Raw genomic sequence first — 7,905 nt, 5'->3', positions numbered from 1 at the left:
TAAATAAAGATAAAATAGATATAAAGTCCAAGAGGTGAAGATCTTATTCGTTGGGGAGAGATCTATGAGACTAGCCACCCCCAAGATGAACTGGTGCCCCTCCCACCCCAAGCGAGGCTGCAAAACCAGGTTTTCAAGTTCTTCCGGAAGGCCGGGAGCGAAGGGGCCTGTCTCACCTCCAGGGGCAGAATGTTCCAGAGGGCTGGTGCCACTGCAGAGAAGGCCCGCCTCCTGGACCCTTCCAGGTGGAATCCCCTATATCTCTAGCCAGGTCCCCAAACAAATGGCTTCATTTCCCCAAAGGTTTCCATTCAGTATTTCAAAGCCCAGAACTTCCTGCACATCTCAACCTCCCTGACAGATCTTCAGTCCAGAGTGTCCAGAGGTACTTTTGCAAATAAAAATGATGCCTGATGCTGGTATTTATTTCACAGCATGCCATATCAATGATTTTTATCTTCAGACAGAATCAATGTGGACAGGAAGCTTGGCAGCCAACCAAGTGCTCTTAAGAACCATATTGCCTGTCCTGGACCTCAGTACATGACTCCATTATAGTCTTCTGTTTGGTCTGTACTGGGGGATTCCTGTATGAGGGATCTGAATTTTGGCTTTTACCTGGATGGTTCTTTGCCAGGAGATGGACCCTGGTTCTGTTAGCTGGATTGTATCTGAGAGCAAGGATAACCACAGGCTTCTCTTGCATGCCTCAGCAAGGAGTCCTTGGGGAACTTAAGGACTGGTGCAAGAGGTGTATTTGATCTCAAACAGCTTTTTTTACAGTGGCTTCTTCAACAGGAAGCTACAGATCTGGCTGACTAACTGTACAACAGTATATACCCAAATCAGAGCTGAATAGCCCGAAGTGGCAATGGAGTCCTGTCTGCTAGCTCTTAACCTCAGCACAACCAGCCCTAACAACTTCACTTCCCCTCTTGGCCCTACAATGTTTCCCACATCTTATCCCCAGCCCAGGAGTGAGAGACCTTTACGTTGCAGTACTGACATAGATGCATTATTTCTCCTCTTATCTCAATACAATCCAACAACAGCTTCACCCTGGGTAAAATCTGCTGTACTTTGCCACCATTACGTAGGAGACAAAGTCAGGTGACAAGCAGTTTGTGTGACCCAAGGTGTGTAAATGGGAGAATTGGGAGGTGTGAGCATTCCTTCTCCTCTGGTCACAAGCCAGGCTTAACTGCAGCCATGTCTCTGCCAGTCTTTGCCAACTTAATAAGCAATCGGTTTCCCAAGTCCCTTCATGCCTGTTACCTCTCCGTTTTTGATCTCAGCTTCTCTCCTGTCTTCCAACATAATAGAAGAGGGGAAAGCAGACAGCCACTATTTCACCTGGGGAAAAAGTAGGAACGTATTTGTGCTAATTTACTTTACTATATTCTGAAGTGTGTCTTTTTCTTATGATGCAGCAGCCCTACTTTCCCTCCTTGCATTGTCTGGTGTTGAACTAGGCTTGGTTACTTTATATTTCTTAGTTCCAATCATTTCCTTTCCCTTCCAGGTCCAGTTTCTAGTCCAGGGAATTCTTGCTGGGGAATCTGGGAGTTGAAGTCCACACATCTTAAAGTCGCTGAGTTGAGAAACACTGATCTAGTCAGTTTTACTTCGAGACCCAGCTAATTGCATAATCATGACAGCATCTGCCTCTTCTCTCTCTGGGGCCATTCATGTCCTGTTATCTTTCCATATGTTTCTTTATTTCAAATGGCAGAAAAAAACTTGATTTAATGGACCAATTGGAGGGAAAGAGTGTCTGTTAAATTCAAATGTTGGTTAAATCTGAATGGATGTAATTTGCATATTTATGTAATTTGTGCAATGACACAACTGATTTTATCTCATCAATTTGCATCATTTGCATAATGTGACATTGCCATTTTATGTCAACGGTGTAATTACATCATTATGCAAATGACACAAATTCATGCAAACTCACGCAAATAACATGAGTTGTCCAGACAGACTTTGGAAACAATTGACTTGTCTGTTATTTTGCGGCCGAAGTGTGAATGAAAAGTTGTTCCATTGCATCTGAAATCCATCAAACTATCACCATTACAAGCAGCTCTTAATGACAAGATGTTTGCTAAATGAAGTTTCACTGTATTTTAACTTGGGAGATGGGGTGGGTGAGAAGGGCAGGAAGTCATCTTAGAGAGGCCCAGTCGAGTCCTGAGGTTGGGCCCCTCCCACTTTGCCATGAATGTTTCCCTGCTGGCTGGTAACATGCTGAAAGGAGATGGCAGCAAAGCCCGTGCAGAAAGCCCATCGCCTTGCATATAATTACTTGTACACTCCCAAATCAGGATGACTAAGTTCGGACCAGAGTCAGAACAAACACAACAGAGGATGGATAAAGATTATCAATGGGGAGGAGAGACTAAATTTTATGCTGGTGTTGTTTTGTGCTAACTCAAGGATGGCTGAGTTGCATTTTAACTTAACGGTGGGACAGACCAGATAGGCTGGATAGTTAGGCTGGGTAGTCATCAGTTTAAGATGCTTTAGTGGATCCTGGACTGCACAGAGGGTTGAACTAGATGATCTCTAAGGTATCTTTCCACTCAAAGACAGAGTGTGACTCTCCACTGAGTGGAGAAAAGAGTCCAAGTGAGTTGCTAAGGTCAACTGCTGTGGTTTCTTTAGAGCAGGCAAGAGGTATCAAGGAGAGCATTAGTAGCGGAGAAAGAATTAAGAATAACATGCACAGGTAGAACCTACAAAGAAAGTTGTTGGGTGGAATACTGATGTTCAAGATTCCAGCGGCAGTGTTTCATTCCGTTGCTGCCTCTTCCGTGTGTTATCAGTGTTCTGGGGCCAAGGAGTCCTTCCCCTTTTTGTTTGTTTCCCCCCCCCCCCCAGGTAATTTTGCAACCATGAAGCTCTCCCATATCTGCTGACACCATTCTCTTCCCTCTGTGTGATACGTTTTAGCTGGAGTAAGCAACAGTACTTACAGCCTGAACATTAGAAATGGAGGGAATGATTCATAGTCACAGAGATGGGATCTGAAAGTGCAAGGCCATAAGGCTTTCACAGACAAAGGCAGCTGGGCTTGAGAAACAAGCCAAACAGGTTTCTGCTGGGGGGTGGGCGCAGGGGGGTGGGCAGGGGAAGGGGCTCCTGGTTGCCAAAGGAGCACTGATGCCAAACAAGTGATATCAAGGGCCATTGCCTGCCTGAGGGACACCCCTACGCAGTGGGAATTCTTGCTGCATGACGGAGCAAAGCTGCAGTAGCAGAAGACACCTTCTTGTATCTACTGCAGCTCCCAGAACTGACAATCAGCAGGTTAATAGGCATGCTGCTGGGGAATTATGGAACTTGTGGTTCAACATATTTGGAGTGTACCACACTAAAAGAGGCAGTTGCTGTTACTGGCTCAATAGCTCCTTTTCCTTTTTAATTATTTTCTGGTTTTTAAATTTTTGTTAGATTTGTTTTGCTTATTTTCCCTGTGTTAATAAACACACACACTTTATGTACACACATATAAAACAATTATGCAACAGAAACTTTAATACTAAGCAATCAGCTCAAGATCAAAATCTTCATTGTACAATTAATACTTTGATGTAAAAAAAATCATGTAACATTTCTTCAGTAGGATGCAGTGAGGTTAAAATGTGGTCCTTAGGAGGAGGAGGAGGGTAAACATATGTATTATTCTCAAAGCTCATGGAATAACATTTTAAAATATTTATAGTAATACTGACTCTGTTCTTCAGCCTGAAAGTCTGCCAGAATGCCTTACAAATGGAACAATCTTTGCCTTCAGACCCAAGATTTGGAAAATTGTAACACCGAAGGGAAAGAGGTTGGAGAGAGGGAAAGGCCATTCATGAATATCCAGCTGGGCTGAAAAGGAGCTCTCCTAGCTAGTCCAGATGGCAGAATCTCCAAACAGATGGTTCTGCTGTTCTTCCTCACAGGGAGTTTGGTCCCTGGAGCCTCAGGAGAATGAGGGCCCTTGGCCAGCTGGTAACAACAGCAGCAATCCAGAATGGCAAATCTTTTTATTTTCCTTACAGAGAAGTTATGGTAGTTGACATGAGAATTCCTACCACCTTTGGAAAATTCTGTCCTGGGCAGCTAAGGAGCTTTGATTCCAAAGGTTCAAGAGATCAGGCTGTCCCTACTGCGACTTTCAGAAAGCCAAGCTATGCCTTCCAATATGTTGGTCATTGCCCTTCTCATTGCAATTCTAGTTCTGTCTGATGTGACCCTGTATGTGTGTCTTGTGCTGATGTCAGGCAAAGGCAGGTCTTAGCACAGCCCCAGACACTGTGGGGGAGAGGGTGGAGAAAGACATCCATCACATGAATCTTTCTAATTGTTCTAGGAGGGGAAATGTGCAAATGTCTGAATGTAGGATGCAAAAAAGATATCTGCCTGACTCCACAGAAAACATACAGTGTTTCTTGGTGTGTTCACCTTCTTCATTATTTTCTGCAAGCTTCCTTGGGAGTCAGAGGGATGGCCAAGCACAGTTTCTGCCAAAGGTAAAGGACAAGACACTACACCTCCTAGATCGGTGTTTTTCAACCTTGGCAACTTTAAGATGTGTAGACTTTCCTTTCTCACCTCTGCCGTCTCCCATGGCAGGAGATTATCACCACCTGGCCTAAGGGATGGATCTCAGGGGGGGCAGAGGTATCCACTAGGTGTGGTCAAAAAAGTCACTGTGCTCATAAAAAATGTGGGGAACTTTAATCACACCATCTTGGTCATTCCCTTGACTTCTTTGACACACCCTGCAACACCCCTGAGAGAGGGAGACAGGCCAGTGCAGACCATTCCTGAAGCCTAATCAGCTGGACCCTTCCTTCCCCCTCAGAGCCATTACACCAGTTTCCTGGGGGATGGATCCTAGAAGCTTGTTTGCCAAGAATTATTGCATTTGTTTACAATTATTTACTTTGTGCATCAGCTACTTGGGGAGGATGTTTATCTTGAAAGGTCAGTTCAAATGTATTGCAATAAATGAATGAGTGAATGTGCTGTTATTTATTTATAATGGTATCATCATTATTATCATATTCTTCCCACAACAAGGAATGGAGGGAAAATATTATAATTATGAGACTGTCATTTTCTTTCTCAAGATTGTCAATCAATCTGAGTTGGTGCCCTTTAGTCCTACTGGCCAATGTGATGATTCAATCAAACCAGAATACAAAGGATGTATAGATCATATTAGGCAGTTCATTGGCAATGCACACAAGAAAGGCAATATACTTTTTTTCCCCCAGGAAGTGTGGTTGTGACCCTTCAGCATTTTGCACTGCTCATGTTCTTGCTGTACTTCCCCAGAGATGAATATACTGAGATGACACCTTTCTTGGCTTGAAAATCTGCAAAAAGTCCAAATGAGGATGGTTAGTCAGGGTAATAGGAGAAGACTGGTGGCGTGTTTTGCAGCCAGATGAATTCCATGCTAGGAATCTTTAGGGAACAGACTAAAAATAAAATTGTCTATATAGTAGTACCACAATGAGAGCATACTTGAAAAGTTTTGTACACCTCAGGTCAAAAAGATGCAGAAAAGGGCAACTAAAATTATTATGGGGCTGCAGCATTTGGAATTTTCTCTCTTAGAAGACAGAAAGGCCAGAAATACTGCAAAGATGTGCAAAGAGGATTTGATCTGTCATTCAGTAGTAACTAACTGCTGGAACTTCCTTTTTTGATTTCCTTTCACTACTGAGTATTCCCATCAAGGGTTCAGCTTTTTTCATAGCAAGTTCTTTCTTAATCTTTGCATTTTTCAATGATGTCCCAGTCCAGACCTGGTCAGTTCCCCCTAAACTTTTATTTAGAAGATTTTTAAACAAATGAAATAAAATGGAAGCTAATTGTATGACACAGATGGGGAAAAGGATGGCTTTCAAAAGACTGCTTTGACACAATCAAGTGTTAAGCATGTGCAATGCAATGGTGCCCTGCAGCTTGAAAACATATATAGATTTCTTGACCATGCATAGAAGGGTACCCAATTTTTTTAGGCTAACTTGACCTTTGAGTTGTGCCAAGAGCTACACTCAAAAAAAAAAAAAGTGAGGCCAGAATAAAAACTAAGTTTGATTTGATTTGATTTATTTCAATACAATTAACATTACTGCTATTGAATGTAATATTTTTAAGCTCAGCAGAAACTCTTAGAAGAACACTTGGAGACACACCAAAGATTGGGGATAATACGTAATTCTGCAATGCAAGCAACTCTGCACACAAATAATTATACAGAAAGTCAGGCTACAGATTCAGACTGCAAAAATCCAGATAACTACTAGATAGCATCAGAGACATACAGAAAAAACTACTCCCACATCTAGTTGTGCAGTTATTTGCATACCAGATCTTGTAGACCTGACAGAAAATTTGTGAACTTACAACTGCTTTCATCCAACTCAGGCCAGCATATACTTAAGTTTATTCCTCTGCACAGGTAGGACTTTCAATTAAACCCACATTGTCCACATTTTTGTAAGGGTAGAAGCACACCTTTAATTCATACCAAAAGTGAGTCTTTTGTATTAGCTAATGGAATATCTCATTGTGTCTTTTTGTATATAAGATTCACAAAGAAATCTTCAAGGAAATGCAAGATGAATTCATACAATACTAAGATTATAATGTGTTATGATTAGTTGGTAGTTTAGTATATTCTATGAACCAGGTGGTTTATCTGTTATTCCATGGATAAGCAAATCATGGCTTGACATGTTATAGAAAACCAAGGTCTGTTTGGGTAAAGCTTGTTTCTTTTTCCCTGGCCTCATTTTAAAAAATCAAGAGTTGATTTGTGCCAACACCCTTAGCAGGGTAGAATTCCTAGTGATCAACACTTTCTTCTAGTCATTTGTCAAAACATTATTTTTTAAACAACATTATATCTGAGACTTGTGGGAAGTTTTGGGTTTCCATGACAATACTGAGCTCAGCAGAGATATCTGCTGCATTGGCATATTTAAAGGTATGGTTTGTGGTGAAGAGTCAAGGCTGCAGACAAGAGGAACTGCTGCAGGATCAGTCCATTTGCTCTCATGTGTTTAAATCTAGAACCTTGAGTTTTAGCTACTTCACAGTTCAGGGTTGTCTGCAAATGAAAAAAAATGGGTGGATTTTATTGGTACAGCTTTTTGTCCATCCAGAAGCTCTTTCAAATAGGTGTTTTATTGCAACACCAAAATGCCTGCTTGATATACATTTTACAAGTCCAGAATATCTTCATGCTCAGTATATACATTCCATGATCTGCTCCCAGGTGGGAAAAATAACTTTTTCACTAGAAGGGGAATTATTTCCCCCTGCTAGAAGGGGAAGTAATTCTACAGCAATTATTTCTAAGTACTGATTGAACTATTTTTCTTCAGTGCTGTTCATCGGTGCAGCTGCTCTAGGGAGTCAAACCATTAAAGTTAATATGATTCTTTAAAAAGCTGCATCTTTTTTCAGGCTCAGGTGGAAGCCTGAAAAAAAGATTGCTTTAGTGAACAGCAGAGAAGTGCTGTACTTGCAGAAGGTCCGAAGCATTTCTTCTGCATCATTTTCAAAGGATGAAATTGTTCTGAATCGTTTTCAAATAAAGTGGTACAGCTGCATAATGCTTGTTCAGTGGGGACAGACCTGCCCATCAACACCCCTGCATGTTCCAGACGGTCTGAAACACAGTGATGAATGTGATAAACTCAGATGTACTTTTCCCCTGCCAGAATGTCTCTGAAGCATAGGAAGGGGGAAAAATTGGGTTTTAAAAGATAGCAAGGAAGCTGGTTTGGGGGGACTTTGCTGCACATTATTGCTGGTTTGCTTGATATTGTGTAAGGGCTGAGGATGTGTTGAACAGTAGAGAAGTAGTTAGATGATTGTGGAAGGACTCTT

The sequence above is a fragment of the Candoia aspera genome, chromosome 3 (assembly GCF_035149785.1).
Source record: "Candoia aspera isolate rCanAsp1 chromosome 3, rCanAsp1.hap2, whole genome shotgun sequence".
Lineage (NCBI taxonomy): Eukaryota > Metazoa > Chordata > Lepidosauria > Squamata > Boidae > Candoia > Candoia aspera.
Note: the sequence above shows the minus strand (reverse complement) of the source record.